This window comes from Bactrocera dorsalis, chromosome 2 (assembly GCF_023373825.1).
Source record: "Bactrocera dorsalis isolate Fly_Bdor chromosome 2, ASM2337382v1, whole genome shotgun sequence".
In the NCBI taxonomy this organism is placed as follows: domain Eukaryota; kingdom Metazoa; phylum Arthropoda; class Insecta; order Diptera; family Tephritidae; genus Bactrocera; species Bactrocera dorsalis.
The window spans coordinates 3,382,976-3,399,466 of record NC_064304.1 but is presented as its reverse complement, the minus strand read 5'-3'; positions in this window follow the sequence as shown (position 1 = coordinate 3,399,466).

Sequence of the window (16,491 nt, the reverse complement as noted above, 5' to 3'; positions counted from 1 at the left end):
AATGATGCTCTAAAGAGGCGAAAGCTCTATGCAAAGTGGGGCCTCGAAAGATCATAATCCAACAAAAACAACGAATAACTGATTCTGGCAAGTGTTTGAGTGCTCTTTAATCGTAATAAAACCGAATTTTTGCGTCGGTGTGTGACAATAAAAACATAGCTCCATCATTTCTCACTGGAGTTTGATCGACAGTCATTCTAGTGGACTGCACATGATGGCCCGGTTTTCTGCCGTGGAAAGACGAAAAAATCGGCTGGATTACTGAACCAATTATAATCTATTTCACTGCGTATTTGGATGCAGTTTATTTCTTCTATTCCAAATACTTAGCAATTGTTTCAATTTTGAGGAAGAATCTGTTTAAAATTGTAGGCATATATTCAAAGGATTCCTACAAACATGAATTTTGAAGAAATGCATATTATTTAAAATATAATTTTTGTATTTATGAGTTGTATTGGATTCTTATATAAAGAAATGAAAAGTATTCTATGTCCTCACCCTGGTTTTAAGCTATCTCTCCACCAATTTTCAGCCAAATCCCTTCAGCCATTCTTGAGTTATAAATGGTGTAACTAACACGACTTTCTTTTATACATACAAAGGTTACGTTGAAAATCACTAAAAGTGCTTTAACCGACTAACAAATTTTAAAAATGGGACCAAAAATCATATCTCAGGAACTACTCTACCGACTTCATAGAAATTCGGTATATAAATTACGCTGATGACATGTACGAAATATGGGCGAAATTGGTTCACAACCACGCCTTCTTCCAATATAACGCTTTGCCTAACCTAACCTAATCTAATTTTTCACCGAAAAAATCGGTAAATCTCTCAGAATTTAGTACTAATTAATTTTACAGCAAAATAAAAAAAAATGTGTATGACGGATACTTCTAGGCATATTTTATAATCTTTCTTCATCTTTCTGTATACATATATGGTGAGTGGATTGATCCAAGTAGAGGTACTTTTTTCAATAGCCTTTTTTGATAGATCTTGCGTGAGTCGTGTCAAGCTGTCGTGTTATTTTTGTTCAGTATTGTTTGGAATTTTATCATGGAAATACTTACGCTTGAGCTACACCAGAACCCCTCTTGAGACAAAGCATTCCTTACTATATAACATTCGACCGAACAGACCACGCACAGCACGCGGTGAAGAAAATATAGCAGACGTAGCTGAGTGTCTATTTGGCGCTGTTCAAGCTTCGGAGCTTGTGCAAGAACTAAAGCGCTCGACCTTCCCTTCTCTTGAAAAGTTCTAAGAAGATCCAACGTTTTTGATGCAAATTTTGTTCAGTGATCAGTGCCATTCTTTGCTCCTGTTCGTAGTAATTTTGTTGCATTTGAGACGAAGAGAAGAGATTCAAGAGCTGCCATTTCATTTGTAAAAACAACGGTTTGCTGTGGTGGAATCATAGGTCCATATATCTTCAAAAATGATGCCGGTGTGAACGTAACCGTAAATGGCGACTATTAACGCAGAAGGTTATCTATTTGATGCCTGAAATTGAAGATCGTGATCTCGATAACATTTGGTTTGAAAAAGACGGTGCCACTTCCCATACATCGAATCAATCAATGGATTTAATGAGAGAACACTTCAGTGAGCAGATAGTCTCACATTTTGGACCGGTCGATTGGCCACCTTTAGACGTTTTCCTCTGGGGATATGTAAAGTCTAAAGTCTATGCGGACAATTCCTCTTCCATTAAGGCCTTGGAGCAAAATATCACGCGTGTCATTCGCCAGTTACCAGTTGAAATGCTCGAATGAGTCATCGGCAATAGAATTCAACGAATGGACAATCTGAAAAAGATAAGCTTCAAGAAATAAATGCCAAAGAATGTACTTTCTCATGAAAATAAAAATTCCCTATTAAATTTGAAGTTGCTGTCTTTCTTTGTTGATTTTGTTCTTCAAAAAGTAGAAAGCTTCGAAATGGATCACCTTTTGTATTGTTATTTTAGCTATATTTTTCGTATATTTATATGAATTTTCTTCCTGGTTATAGACCATTTTTATATGCCGTGATAATCTTATGTCCTGACTATTCTGGCTGGTTGACACAGCAAAGTTTAGATGTTATTAGGTAAAAGTTTGCGATATCGACTAAATTATATTGCATTGCAATACAAATAGTGTATTTTCCTACCTATCAATGCTTCTCTTCACACATATACCATATGTAGTATAAAAAAATTTGTATATTTAAATAACCCAATTCTGCCTTCAATCAATTCATGCAAACGAAATGGTAGCCAATTTCCTAATTACCTCATTAAGTGCGTGTGAGTAGCGGAAAGAGAAGTAAGGAGGCCAAACTAAAATTGACAGTTGTCGAAATGGTCTATAAATAACCGAAGATAATGCGTTTCGTGGCGCGAATTGTCAGCCAAAAATAAAAAAAAAATCATTATGTGAATAAAATAAAATTGCCTATAAAATAAAATGTGCCAGGTCAGCTTTACCCGCACACACATACATATATGCAAACGCGCTTATGTCGAGCTAAGCCACAGAATTCCCCGAAGGATAAAAGAACAGCGATTAGAGTGTCCGCAAATGCCAAATCAGCTCTTAAAATACCTTCGAATTCGGTGATATTCAAGGCCGAGGCTCGTAAAATACTTGTAGCTTTCGAATTGGGATTGCTTTTAAGTGGCGAATTAACTATTCAACTTGAACTAATTGAATTGAACAAGATTAAAGAATTTCACGCCAAAATGAAGACATTTCCATAGCGACCGCAACGGTGCAGGCAGTAACGGTAAATAGCAGCTGGGCAAATACGAATCACTGGCCGGTGACAACGACAAGTGGCAGCTGCCAAAATAAGCAAGCTCGTGCCGAAGACGCGGGTATTTATGCGCGAAGATTTACGAGCCACAAACAGAAATGTAAGTAATACTCTGCTAAATTGAAATTGACCCACGGACAACGCACAACGGCAGGACGAACTTTCAACACGGGAGTGAAAAGCTGAGGTGGCAAGCAGCGATGTGGCCGATTGTCGAGCGGCCAACCGCTGTTGTACATGTTGAGGTTATGTCGAACGTCGGCGTTGTTGTTGTTGTTGCCGCTGCCGCTGCCGCATTCTCTGCTAAGCAAATTGGCTTAATTTCTTTTTAATTTTCTTCCGCTCCTTTTTCTGTCCTTTTGCTTTTTTCACTTTTTCCACGAAAGGAGATTTTCGAGCTTTCGACGCCGTAAAATAAGTGGCACACAGAAATTGAATTCTTTTACGGTTGACTGTGTGATGCTGTAGAACTGGCTGTTTAGCTGAGGTGCATAAGTTGTTTTCCTAAGTGCGCATTCGAGAGGCGGCTCAAAAGTTTAGAAAAGAAATAAAAAAAATCCAAACAACAAGTCCTACAGCAGCTCATTTCGGCGTCGAGGGCAGCTAGTTCATGAACCGTGTCCCAATTTAATTTCTTCGCGACTTCCAGAGCCCACCTCACGCCAGCCGCACTCGCCGACACGGCCATTATTTGAATAGCTATAAAAGTGAAATAAGTAGAAATGAAAATTTCCGCAGCGAGCGGCTAATATCCGAACGTGGCCTCAATTGCGACTTTTTTTAATTTGCCCTCACTTTGACTCTCCCCTGCTCGCCGTGGTGGTCGGAAGTAAAGTCGTACGCAAATACACCAAAATCCCGTTGAAAATGCGTAGAATTAAAGGACTTTTTGAAAGAAAAAATAATTTCTTTTGAAGTACCCCCATCACTCGGGCGTTTCTTTTATTTCTGTTTATTTTTTCACTCGGCGCTAATGTGTCACACGCACTTTGCCGCACTCAATTGCCGTGGATTGTGTAGTGAACGCGCACCTTCTCGTCCTCGCGCTGCGGCAAGCTGCCCCTCCCATCGCGCGCTAAGTGCCACTGCGGTAATGAAAATTATTATGCTTGCAGCTGGACCTGGCGCGAAAAGTTGTAAGCAATATTATAAATTTACCTTTTGAGACGCCGGCAAAGTTGTGTGGCACTTTCTGCCTCCGGTACTCAGGCACCGCAGCAGCTTTTAACGCCCTGCAACGCAATCATAATCATCTCCGTCACCGTCGTCACCTTTGTCGGCTGCTCTTTGCCTTCATCATTGCTGTCGTATGGCCCCCACCCTCGTTCGGCGCCTGCGGCCATCTGTAAGGACACATCATAAAATGTCGCCGAATGACTTCATAATGAAAATATGAAGGTGTTGCCTTTGCCGTCGCTTTCGTTGCTTTCATTGCGCTCAGCGTGTTCGTCATGCTTTTCTTTGCTGTTTTTGCCACAGCACATTAAGTTCCATTATGTCCTTTAGGCATTTCTTGGCAACTTTCCACGCTTTGTGCTTCATGCTGCTGCTCGCTTTGTTCTTTATTTGGCCTCTTTGTTTCGGCGAGCGTTCGGATAATGCGCCACATAAGCTGATATTATCGCTGACCCACGCCGGGGTGTAATTTAATAATCTCCAGCCAACTTTTTATTGTGTCTCCTTAAGGTGTATGAACCTGTAATGATGTCGGCATTTTCTTTTATTTATATTTATATGGCCAAAGTTAATGTTTTGTTGCCTTTTCAAGATTTTTTCAATTATTTATTCCTTTTGGATTAACATGCGCCGCTTTATTGAGCTGAAAGTTTTGATGGAAGTAGCGGTAGATGACTTCTGTGCGGTTTAATATGTATGTATGTGGTTTTTGCTCTCTTTGAAGTTTCTTGAGGTAGCTGACAGTTTTTGTGACATTTTGTTACTACTTTGTTAAAGTATTTTTTCTCTTTTATATAAGGTCCACTTCTCTTTTCATATCTATGTATATATATAAGAAAGCTGTGTTAGTTACACCATTTATACGTATAGCTCAAAAACGGCTGAACCGATTTGGCTGAAAATTGGTGGGGAGGAGGTAGCTTAGAACCAGGATAAGGACATAGGATACCTTTTATCTCTTTATGTCAAAATTTAATGCATCCCAAAAGACTGACGTCATAACCTCTTCAGCCGATCTTTTCGTCTTTCCACGCCTGAGAACCGGTTCATCAAGTGCAGTCCACTAGAATGACTGTCGATTGGACTTCAGTGGGGAAATGATGGAGTTATGTTTCAATTGTCACACACTGATGCAAAAATTCGGTTTTATTACGATTAAAGAGCACTCAAACACTTCTCAGAATCAGTTATTCGTTGTTTTTGTTGGATTATGAACTTTCGACGCACCCACTTTGCACAGAGCTTTCGCCTCTTTAAGCTTAGCAAATATGAGCCCAAATTCGACAGTATTTTCCCCCAAAAAGTAATGCTTTATTAACAAACGAAATGCTTTATGATACATGTTTTTGTAAACTAACACAGGTTGCTTCACAAAAATGCTACATCTCATTAACTAATATTTATAATCCAACTAATAAAAATCATATAGATGGTAGTAGTAGTAGTATTATCTATGTATCAGCCACAGCGAAACGTGGACGGGTCCTTCGATGTCAATGGACCCCTCTACTAAGCCTTACTCTGACTCTTTTGGCTTCTCCTATGATATAAGGAATAGTCAAAAGAGTTAAATTCAGAATAAGACATTTCTAATATTACATAGGTTTAAGCTCAATATCAAAAAGTTAAGCTCAAGCCTCAAGAAACTCAACTTGTGTGATGGTTTCTGAACCAAACATCGTCTTGGGTATAATTCCCAAGTTAATCGATCCATCAAGTATAACAATTAATGTTTGTTATCTTCAACTATTCTATTTTGAAGGCAGTTTCCGACAGAGCCATTTGCTGAACCATGTTCTCTTTTTCCAATTACCATTATGTTTTAAAGTTACCTCACAGGAACCAGTACTTAAGCAAACCCACTCTTCGATATTGCTGAGATTGCACAACTGAATTTGGGCCAAAATCTAGATTTTTGCCTGAGAAATCACATCATATCTTTGCTTAAGAAATATTTGTACTATGGAGACCATTCCGTTGTCTAGTAAGGGGAAATGTGACCCAACCGCCTAGTAACGTGGTCGTCTCCACTAAGAACTATGAAACTGGAAAAAGTAGTAAGACTTTGTTGATAATTTTAAAATTCTTAATTTGTTCTTCAAAATTAATGGTGTCACAGTGGTCGTGGTACGATATTGGTTCAGAATTCTGCGAAAAACTCACGAAGAATCAATGCAGTATGTGATGGCTCATAAACCAAGAGTTATCGGCCCACAATTCGGGCCTCTTTTACAAATAGCTTCGCACAAACGACGCATTATACACAAATAGTATTCCTTGTTGACAGTTCGGCTGGCCACGCGTTGTTGTGGTATGTATACATTTTATACTATTATTCATATAACAAACTACGTAAGAATCCAAGGGATTGTACTTGAGGTTTAATTTTAAATATGTTCTTACAAATGAATTTCATTGGAAAAAATAACGAATTTAGGACTGCTTTCTCAATATCTGGTTACCAGCCTTTCTGTCCAGTTAATAGAGTCGTTGTGGGAACGGCCAATGTGCATAGTTAAAGGAGATGTTCGTCCATTTAATAGAGCTTTCATTGTATTTTTTTATTTATGAATGTTTTTAACCATCCTATCTTCTCAGTTGGCTCGAACTGTACATAGTGTGCTAAATTTTACTAAAATCGGTTCAGTAGCTTAGGAGTCCATCGCGGACAAACAACGTGACACGTGATTTTTATATATAAAGATTGGTTTGATAACTGAGGTAAATATTCAAGGTTAGTGATATATGACATCGAATATATCAGTCAGTGTAGGAGATGTTGATGTAGAACAAGCTTAATTGAAAACATTTGACACGTAATCCTTTCCATAATGAATCCCTCTTATTCAATCTTGTTCTAATATTTGTAGATTCATTAGTCATTTATTGGCTTATGAATTGTTGCCTGCTTCCGTACAAAAGATTCTAACAAATTTCTAAATGGGAGAAGTGGACAGAAATATATTATATCCACAACCACATTATCGTGCATACATATATGTATATACCCATAAAAATGTTCATATTTGTTTACTGAGCCCTTTCTTTTCTGCTTGGCTTCATACGCAACATAACTGTTAAGGTATCGACCGATAAATTTATGCGAGTGCATTTACGAAATGAATTCGTTTGCTTCCGTTATGTTTATTTATTTTATCAATAATAATAAATTTAAAATTTTGAACACACAAAGAACACGCATTTTAAACGTTTGACAGGCATGAAACTATAAACGAATTTAAAGTCAGCAACACACACACGCACATACGCACGCATGCTGGATAACTGTCAGTGGCACTTATGTAAAATGTATTGGTGGAATAGAAGCACAGCGAATTTGTGTCACTCAATTAGTTCGAAAGTTCGAATGACAATATTGCCAACTCGATGTTCGGCAGAAGTCAACTTTCGCGAGGTGGTTGCGAGGGGTTTGGGCACACACACACACATATGTACATAGCAGTCTCCTGCTCTAAACACCCCAAATAGCGGGAATCTGCGATGCTTTGCTACTTCTTGAGGCTGCCACCTCAGCAAAAGCGCCGCAATTCTCATGTGTGAGTGCATATTTATGGTTCTCTGTGTGTGTGAGTGTATATATGTGTGTAGAGCTGAACATATTCGCGTCCATTTAAGTTAATATGATTACTTGTAACGCGGTTCATCTGCGAAACCCCTAATAACAAGTGCATTTGCTAAAACAACCCACCACCATCACTACCACCGCTGCCACTGGCCTCACCAAGGCGCCGCAAGGAAGCCTTCGCGGGGATGAGCCGGTAGTGGCGGCATCGCTGGGCTCGCAGCTTTATGGTTTGTGCGAAACTAAAGCGTTGATGGCAAAATGCAATGCGAATGTCGAAGAATGTAAAAATATATGTGTGTGTGTGTGCAACCGCGTATTGACAACGCGGCGGTGCGGCGTAAGTGCGCGCCATAAATCATGCTAAAAGGAGGCTGCCAGCCATCGTTTTGATTGTTAATAAGTTGCAATAACTCTGCGAAAACTGCTGCTATTAGTGTTGTTGTTGTTGTACATGTTACTTTTATTATGTTGCACTAATGCTTGCAAAGCAGAGGCCGAAGGTGGTGTAAACAATCAACCAGAAAACTTGCAACACCAGAGTACACATGCGATTAACGGATTTGTGGCAGCAACATTTAAGGGTCTCACGCATGCTTCGATGGTTCTGCGCTATTATGCGTGTATTTATGTGTGCGAGTGTGTGAATTTAGAGCTTCGCATCCATTTAATTTCACTAATGTAGCGTTATTGTTGGCAGTTTGTCATTGTATTGCTGAGGCAAAGTTCAATTTTGCTCGCTTCAATGAATATTTCCATACTTTGATGCTTTCATATGAGCTACATATGAGCTATAGTGAATATAAATAATAATGCGCCGCACTTTGTTAGAATGCAAGTGCCTGAGATTTGTAAATAGATTCTTATAGCTCAAGTGATTACCGACAAATGTTAGCAAAAAAATCAATTGCCAAAAGTATTTGCTAAAAATGCTCCATGAGTGAAACGAATTACATTTTAATATAATTAGATATGTATGTATGTATGTTAGAGCGGATACATTTTTTTTATAAAACCGAATACGCGGAGTTATTGTCTTCATTTTGAACAACTTTGTGAGGTGTGTTATAGGCTTCGAGCTACCGATTTTTAGTGCGAAGATTCTTCCACTTTTTTGCCTGCTGACACATAGACCTTTCATCTGTAGCTACTGTGAGAGGATATCAAAATTGTCATTATTACCATAATAGATCTCACCTTGAGCTGAGATATGTAATTTCTATAAAATCAGACACTAATCTGACAAATTCTGGGCAGAAATAAACCAAAACTCAAAAATAAAAACCTCCTGGTTGGGTCTGAATTTAAATTAATTTGGGTAGGCGTTTTGTGCGTAGGCTGTCTCTTACACATCGGGATTTGAGAACCAAGCAAGTCCAATAATCGAAAATAGTTTTATTGTTTTTCAAAATATTCTCCATTAAGATTTATACACCTTTGCATGCATTTTAACCAATTGTCGAACAATTTGCTACTCTGATGGAGGTATTTTCAACATATGTCTTTTGAACACATCAACCACTTTTTCAGGTGTCGAAAAAGGATGATTTCTTAATTTAATTTTTACGAACGAAGAACTCACTCGGTGCCAAGTCAGGACTATATGGAATATTTTGAGTGCTCAAATGTGCTTGATGCGTGAGAGCTAGATTGCGCGGTTGGTTTTCTGACTTTCTTTAAAGGCAACTGATTGTATACCACTCAGAGTTTATTTTTCTGCATTATTCTAGTGGTATGGTTGCGCCAAATTCAGTTGTTCCAGTAAAAAGGGTAATCATTTTCTTGGAAGTGATTCGTGCGCGGACAACTTTTGTTGGATTCGCCTCATCGTGAAACACCCATACAATCGACTGCTGTTTACTTACGCGTAAACGCACGATTCGTGACTGTCACGGGTCATAGACGTGTTTCGAAGCGCCGTTAGAGTATTTGTTAGCATTTCTCTCGACCAATCGACATGAGCGTTTTTTGCGCGATTGACATTTTGTGTGGGCTATAGATGTCTCAATTTCACGATAGGTCACATAACGATCCGGCAATATTAGTTTGTGCCCAGCATCAATAGCTTCCGAAATAACAACTGATTTTAGACGACCTTTACGAAATTCGCCTGGGAGAGATCTGCCACCTCGATTGAATTCAGCATAACATCGATAAACACTGGCCCTTAATTTAGATTCATTGCCATAAATTGAGTTAAGTTCAAGGACGCGCTGTTGCTGAGTTAATTCACGTCGAAAGTTGTTCGCGATTTCATTAAATTTTTCGGTCGTGAAAAATATTTTAAGTTGCTGTAGACAATACAAATAGCGTTCGTAGGTCAAAACGCAAGGGTAGGCGATATTATGAGCCTCTAAAACAGGGTAAACCCATTAAGGGAGGAGCGGTATGACAATGACTCACCAAATTAAAGCGAGCGATTGCCGAAAAATATCCGGAATTTGCGACTAGACACGAGGCAATACACTTCCATCATGCGAATCCTCGGCCTCATGTTACAAGACCGATTAAAAACTATTTAGAGAACCGCGACTTTGAACTTTTGCCTCACTTACCTTAGAGTTCGGACCTTGCCTTTTGATGGTTGATTAATTTTTGGTCGCTAAATTGTCAGAAAGATGAGAAAATGTTATAGTTTTAAATGGGAAATACTTTAAAGGATTTTTTTTAATAAATGTTCAAAAAAATGTAGGAATATACATACATAGTCATAGAACCCATTTAAGAACAAAATTGGCTTTTGCACCACGATAACCGACACATCGTTGCTTTTGCGCGACTTTTTGGCCAAAAACCCCTAAACTGAAGAGGCCCATGAAAGGACGACGTTACGCTTCTCTTGACGAGATAAAGTCGGCATCGAAGGAAGAGCTGAAGAAGATAAAAAAAAAATGATTTTTTGAAGTGCTTCGAAGATTGGAAAAACCGCTATGGCATAAGTGTATAATATCTCGATTACTTTGAAGGGGACTATAGATATTCAACTAAATAAATAATTTTTGAAAAAACACAAAATTCACGTGGACTTCCGTGCTAGTGATAACACTTTGAACTTATTTGTTTTGTATTTATTTCAGCTAGTGACGTTATAATGTTCTGAAACAAAAAATAGTCATTCGGCGTCAAATCTGATGATTGCGTTCGATGCTGCAGTTTGGTTAGTATGACGGTGGCGGAGATGTGAGCTTCTGATAGTGGGATGGCACTTGTTTTTGTCAATTGGGACTGCAGTTTATGAGCGTATTAGCCCAAAAAACTCGGCATAGTGGAGTCCGATGTCCATTTTCGGATATCCAGGTAATCAATGTGGGTCACACGTTGTGCAACTCAGAACACGGTAGTCAACTCCTTATCGGCAGATAAGGCAGCGTTTGCTTTCTTCAGAGCAAGCTCCCAGAAAAGTTCTCTGCTTCGACTGTTGCTTGATCACTGTTGTGCTATGTATCAGTGGGTCTATGTTTCATAGACGGTTACGAAACGACGCAGAAGCTTACTCGGGTTGCGCTTAAACAGCGCCTCAGACGCTTCTATCAGACGCTACCCGTAGACGTAGGTGAAGCAAAAACCAGAGCGGCTTGGACCAAATGCTCTCTTCTAGAATACGCATATTTCAAAGACTCTCCGGTCTATTTATGGTAGTATGCGTGTTCTTCATTTTCGTCATAATGTGTGAGATTCCATTTTGATATTTTTGAGCCCATTTACATAAAATTAACACATACATTCATAGGTACAATATTGACCAACATTTAGGGTACTTTAAATAAGGATATATAGTAAATTGACATATTATATAATCGTGAAAGCATAAATTAAGTCCAAGGTAAAGCGATGATGGATCACACCAGAGTACATGCAGACACGTGTGTGTATTTCACTTAAACGCTGCCAAAAGCTCAAAAGTACTCAAATACCCAAAGGCAAACAATGCATAAATGCAACCAGGAATAGACTGTGAATGTGCAGATGTGTGGCGTGGCAAAAAGAAAGCGAATAGAACACGTTGTAAGAACGCAACACACATGTACACATATACAAACAGAAGCAGACGCACGTTAATTCCTCTGTGTTGCATATGTGAGTGCAAGTGAAGGGCAAAGCGATGGCAAATGTGTGGAGCACTGCAAGTGTGTGTGCTGTTGTTGTTGTTGGCATTTTGTACGAGCTCATGACTCATTTCGCGCATTTGTCAAAATTTTCGCCATACATCATTTGGTTGCATGACAAAGCCAACACGAAGATAAATCGCCAGAAACACCGAATTAAAAACTGATGTAGCGATTAATTTATCACTTGCAAACATTGAAGTTGATATGTGCGGCTTACGAAACTACTACCGAACTACCGAACTAGCGACTAAGAAGTAAAAACAATAACAAGCATAATGAATGAATGGCAGTGTAGAAGTGGCCGAGGGCAGTGGCCGCCGGGGTGAGCGGAGCTTGCTTTGCAGGAATTGTGTGGACAAGGAGCTTGGTGAGCTGAACTGCTTCTGCTATTGTGCCTCAGCTTGGCAGCAGTAAATGAATTACCAGCAGCAATGAGCTCGCTTCAATGCGCAACAACTTCATCGCCAGTAATTTTTGGGGCAACTTTCGCATAGAAGTCCAAGCGAACAGTAGCCGCGTGTCGCTGGAGCAGCGCAGAGTCTGCGGCTTGAAAAATACCAATTACAAGTTGTTTTCGTGCGCCACCCCCTCCACGGCCCTGCTTATCCCGCGCCCTTTGCCAATTACTATTTGCTATTTATGTATAAATAAAGACGAGCAATCAGAAGCAACAAATAGCAGCACAACAACAGCAGAGTGACGACAGCGTTGGTGTGTTCAATCAACTGTGCAACTGCTGCGCTCTCAGAAGTATGCTACGCGAGCGCCCTTAACGCTCGCTTGTCAGAAATAAAAAAAGAGCGTTAGATTGAGGCGGCGGGAGAAGAGTGGGGTCAAACACTAAAAGCTGCAAATGCTCTGTGTTGGTGTGTGTGTGTGTGTGCGAGTATCTAAAGGATTTATGGTCATCGATCAGAATTAATGAAGAATTCTATGCTTGTGCTCATATTTGTTTGTTTAACTGTACCTAAATAGATTTATTGATTCACAGTGGCAGTGTGTTAGGTAATAATGGGTGATTCCATGCAAAATGAACTACTGGATTTTGTTTGGAACAACTTTAGAAAGAAAAGTAGAAATCTTAAGTATGATCGATCTCAGGATTAACAGCAATTAGCACTATATTGTATTTCCATACCGCTAACTGAAGAAAATAAATACATTTTTTTCGGTTAGGACAATGATTTTGTTGATTTTTATGTTTATATAGAGTGTTATCAAGCAATGCAAGAGCCTAATGAAGATACTCTCAGAAGAGAGTAGCTCGCTTCCGCCCCAAAAATTTCCATGTGAAAGATGCATCTCGCTTTGGTCGACCTATCGTTGAAAAAGTCGATGAAATTATGAAAAAGATTGACCAAGACCGTCAAATAAGCAACCATGACATCGCTAACATTCATCATCAAGCTCATAAGCCATTTAAAAAAAAACTGGTTACAAAAAGTTTCGACCTCGATGTTTGGGTACCACATGAATTGTCTGTGAAAAATTTAATGGACTGAATTAATATTTGCGATTCTTTGCTGAAACGAAACGAAATCGAACCATTTCTGAAGCGGATGGTAATAGGAGACGAAAAGTGGATCAACTACGAAAATAAGGTGCGAAAAAGATCATGCTCCAAGCGTGGTGAAGCTCAACAAAGACCAGTATTGACTCCTCAAAAGGTTATGCTGAGTGTTTGGTGAGATTGGAAAGGAATCATCCATTATGAGCTGCTCCAGGCTGGTTAGGTGATTGATTCTACATTTTACCATCAACAACTGATGAGATTGAAGCAAGAAATCGAAAAAAACGGCCAGGACTGGTCAACAGGAAGGGCTTCGTCTTCCAACAGGACAACACTAGACCACACACATGTTTGATGACTCGGCAAAGGCTAGGAAAGCTTGGCCGTGAAGTTTTGATGCATCCATCATATAGTCCTGACCTCACACCATCGGAGTACTATTGGATTCGGTCAATACAGAACTCCTTTAATGGAGTAAAGTTGGCTTCAAGAGAAGCCTGTGAAAATTACTTGTGGCAGTTGTTCGCCGAGAAACCAGAAAAGTTTAACACTGATGGAAGAATGTTTCTAACGGAAAAATGGCACAAAATTGGTCGACCAAAATGGTTCAATTTGGTTCATTAAAGTTCATTTTAAATATAAAAAAATTCATATGTTGAAGTTTGAGATACGAAAAGATTTTTTCGACTACCCAATGTATTATTAGTCATTAATCTCTCAGAAAATCCCATATTTACACCAATCTGTTCTCTTTTTTTCATAAACGTTATAGAAAACATTTCCAGTTATTTTCCGCGACTTAACTAATGCTCCATTATGAGCAAGTGTGTGCCGTCCATTAGCAGTTTTTGTTGCACCATTTTCATATTCAAAAGTTCTTCCTGTGCCTGAGATACGAAAAGATTTTTTCGACTACCCAATGTATTATTAGTCATTAATCTCTCAGAAAATCCCATATTTACACCAATCTGTTCTCTTTTTTTCATAAACGTTATAGAAAACATTTCCAGTTATTTTCCGCGACTTAACTAATGCTCCATTATGAGCAAGTGTGTGCCGTCCATTAGCAGTTTTTGTTGCACCATTTTCATATTCAAAAGTTCTTCCTGTGCCGTATGCACTTACACATTGTTCTTACTTCCTGCATATGGCGCAACTGACCCTTCCTTCCTCTGCCGACACTCGAATCCCGTAAAACTATTTACCCACACTCCTCGCACACGCGGCTGTCAATTGAGTTATACTCGCATGTTGTTGCCCCAACCACATACTGCCACTTACCACCTTGCCGGCCCCTCCCCCGCGCGGCAAGTATTGAAAATGTTGCGAATTGATTTAATGCTCGAACTTTGGTGGCGGATTATTTGCAGTCTATCTATTTTAGCTGCTCACCAGCGTGCATGTGCGCGTGTGTGCCATTGTTGTTCTTTTCGTCTTCATCAACTTTTGTTTGTGCCCCAACGCAGTTTTTCTTATTCAAAGGTTTTTCTTTCCCACTTCTTTTTTGGCAATAATATTTTTGTTGTTTTACATACATTGTTTCGCTGCTGTGCTATTGGTTATGGCTACTGTTATTGTTGTTGTAATGCTTTGCTTGATTTAGCACATGAATTAATTTATTGCCCACCACACACAAAGGCGCCTCGCCAGCGCGCGTTCTCACTAATCTTCCGTTACAGGCGTGCGAATGTTTTGTTTCGCGTTTCCCTTTGCCGCTTCCTCGGTGCTGCTTCTTGTTTTATTTGGCAGTTGCTTTAGGTGGAGTGGAGTACTCGAGTACAAGAACCTCGCTGACACGCTTAATGGTCTAGCACATGAATAATTTGGGAAAATCGCAGCATGAGTGTATTGCATGGACAGATCTCTATTTAATACGAAGCACTCTTGCTGATACTAATTTTTGCATTGCCTCAAACAGGGTTGTATTTGAGCTTGTATACGCTTAATTTGCCTAGTGAAGGTTAGCGAAGTGGCAACTAATAAACTAATGAGAACTCGCTATCAACGGAATCATCGCGTGTGATGCTAGAATATGTTGATATATGAGAGAATTTTATGCAAGTGTTTCACGTTTGATGACCCAATTAAATATTGATTTCGCGATCGACCTGAGTAAAATTTAATACCATTGCTAAATAATAGCACATTTGTTTAAGTTACGATAACTTCACCTTTATGATTAATGGGGGCCCCCACCAACATAATAATTTAGAAGTTTATAGTTTGAAAAGCATTTTATTTATTATTGGCAACCCAATAAATAACGCAAAGGAATATTAAACATTTTTATATTAAAATTCTACTAAAAATCTGAAGTCTTCTTGAAATATTCCATAATTTTTGCATTGAAGGTTTCATCTTTCATAGTTAGAATCGTTCGATTTAGGCCAAAAATTAACCGTTTGTGTAATACTTATCTTAAGAGGCGATCATCTCTCCGAATGGAACTGGGACAGTTAATCTCCAAAAGTTTTTCTTGAGGCAAATTTTTCACAAATGAAATCTTCTGCCATAAACAGGAATATCAAGTAATCACTGGGTCCCAGGTCCGAGCTACAAAGCGGCTGAGTTATAACTTCTATATAAAGCACTCCGGGTTCCAGAAGAGTAACTATAGGGTATAGGGCGACTTTGACCTGATAGAACACAATTCCTCTACTATTGGTCAAATCTGCCCGCTTCTAAACGATTGCTTCCCCCAATCGGTCTAATTGATGGTATTAAAGATATCAATTTAGAGCTGTGTTCGGCTATGGCGGAGTAGTTCATAGTAGCTCATTCTCTGCCAATCCCACCAAACAAATAGCAAATCCTTTCCGACAGTCGATCCTGGCTAACATCCGTTTGCGCTGGCTCATCGCCATTCGGTCAAATGCGGTTTCGCTTCATGTGTTCGTAAGCCACCCACTTTTCATTAGCAGCAAAGATCCGTGTCAAAAATGGACCGATTTTATTGCGACTCACAGTTCAAAAATCAAATCCGGTTCATGCGTTTCTTACGTTGACTCGTGTGACATCCATATCTCGAACATTTTTTTGTATCCAGACTTATTTAAATTATATCAAATTGTTATTATTATTTTTTAATATTAGACGGTTCTGCAAACACTGGATTAATCTTCTTCATTATTGTCAGCAAGGAATGGTTAGGATGTAGAGTTCCGTGATATTCTCAGCTGACATTGTGGTATTGGAGTGGGCATTACACTAGTCCAGACCTTTGTTTGATCAATTAATTAAGATCTCAAACTAAAAATCTTTTTTCTACCTAAGTAGGCAGTAGTTAATCTCCGAGTGTCAGAGAA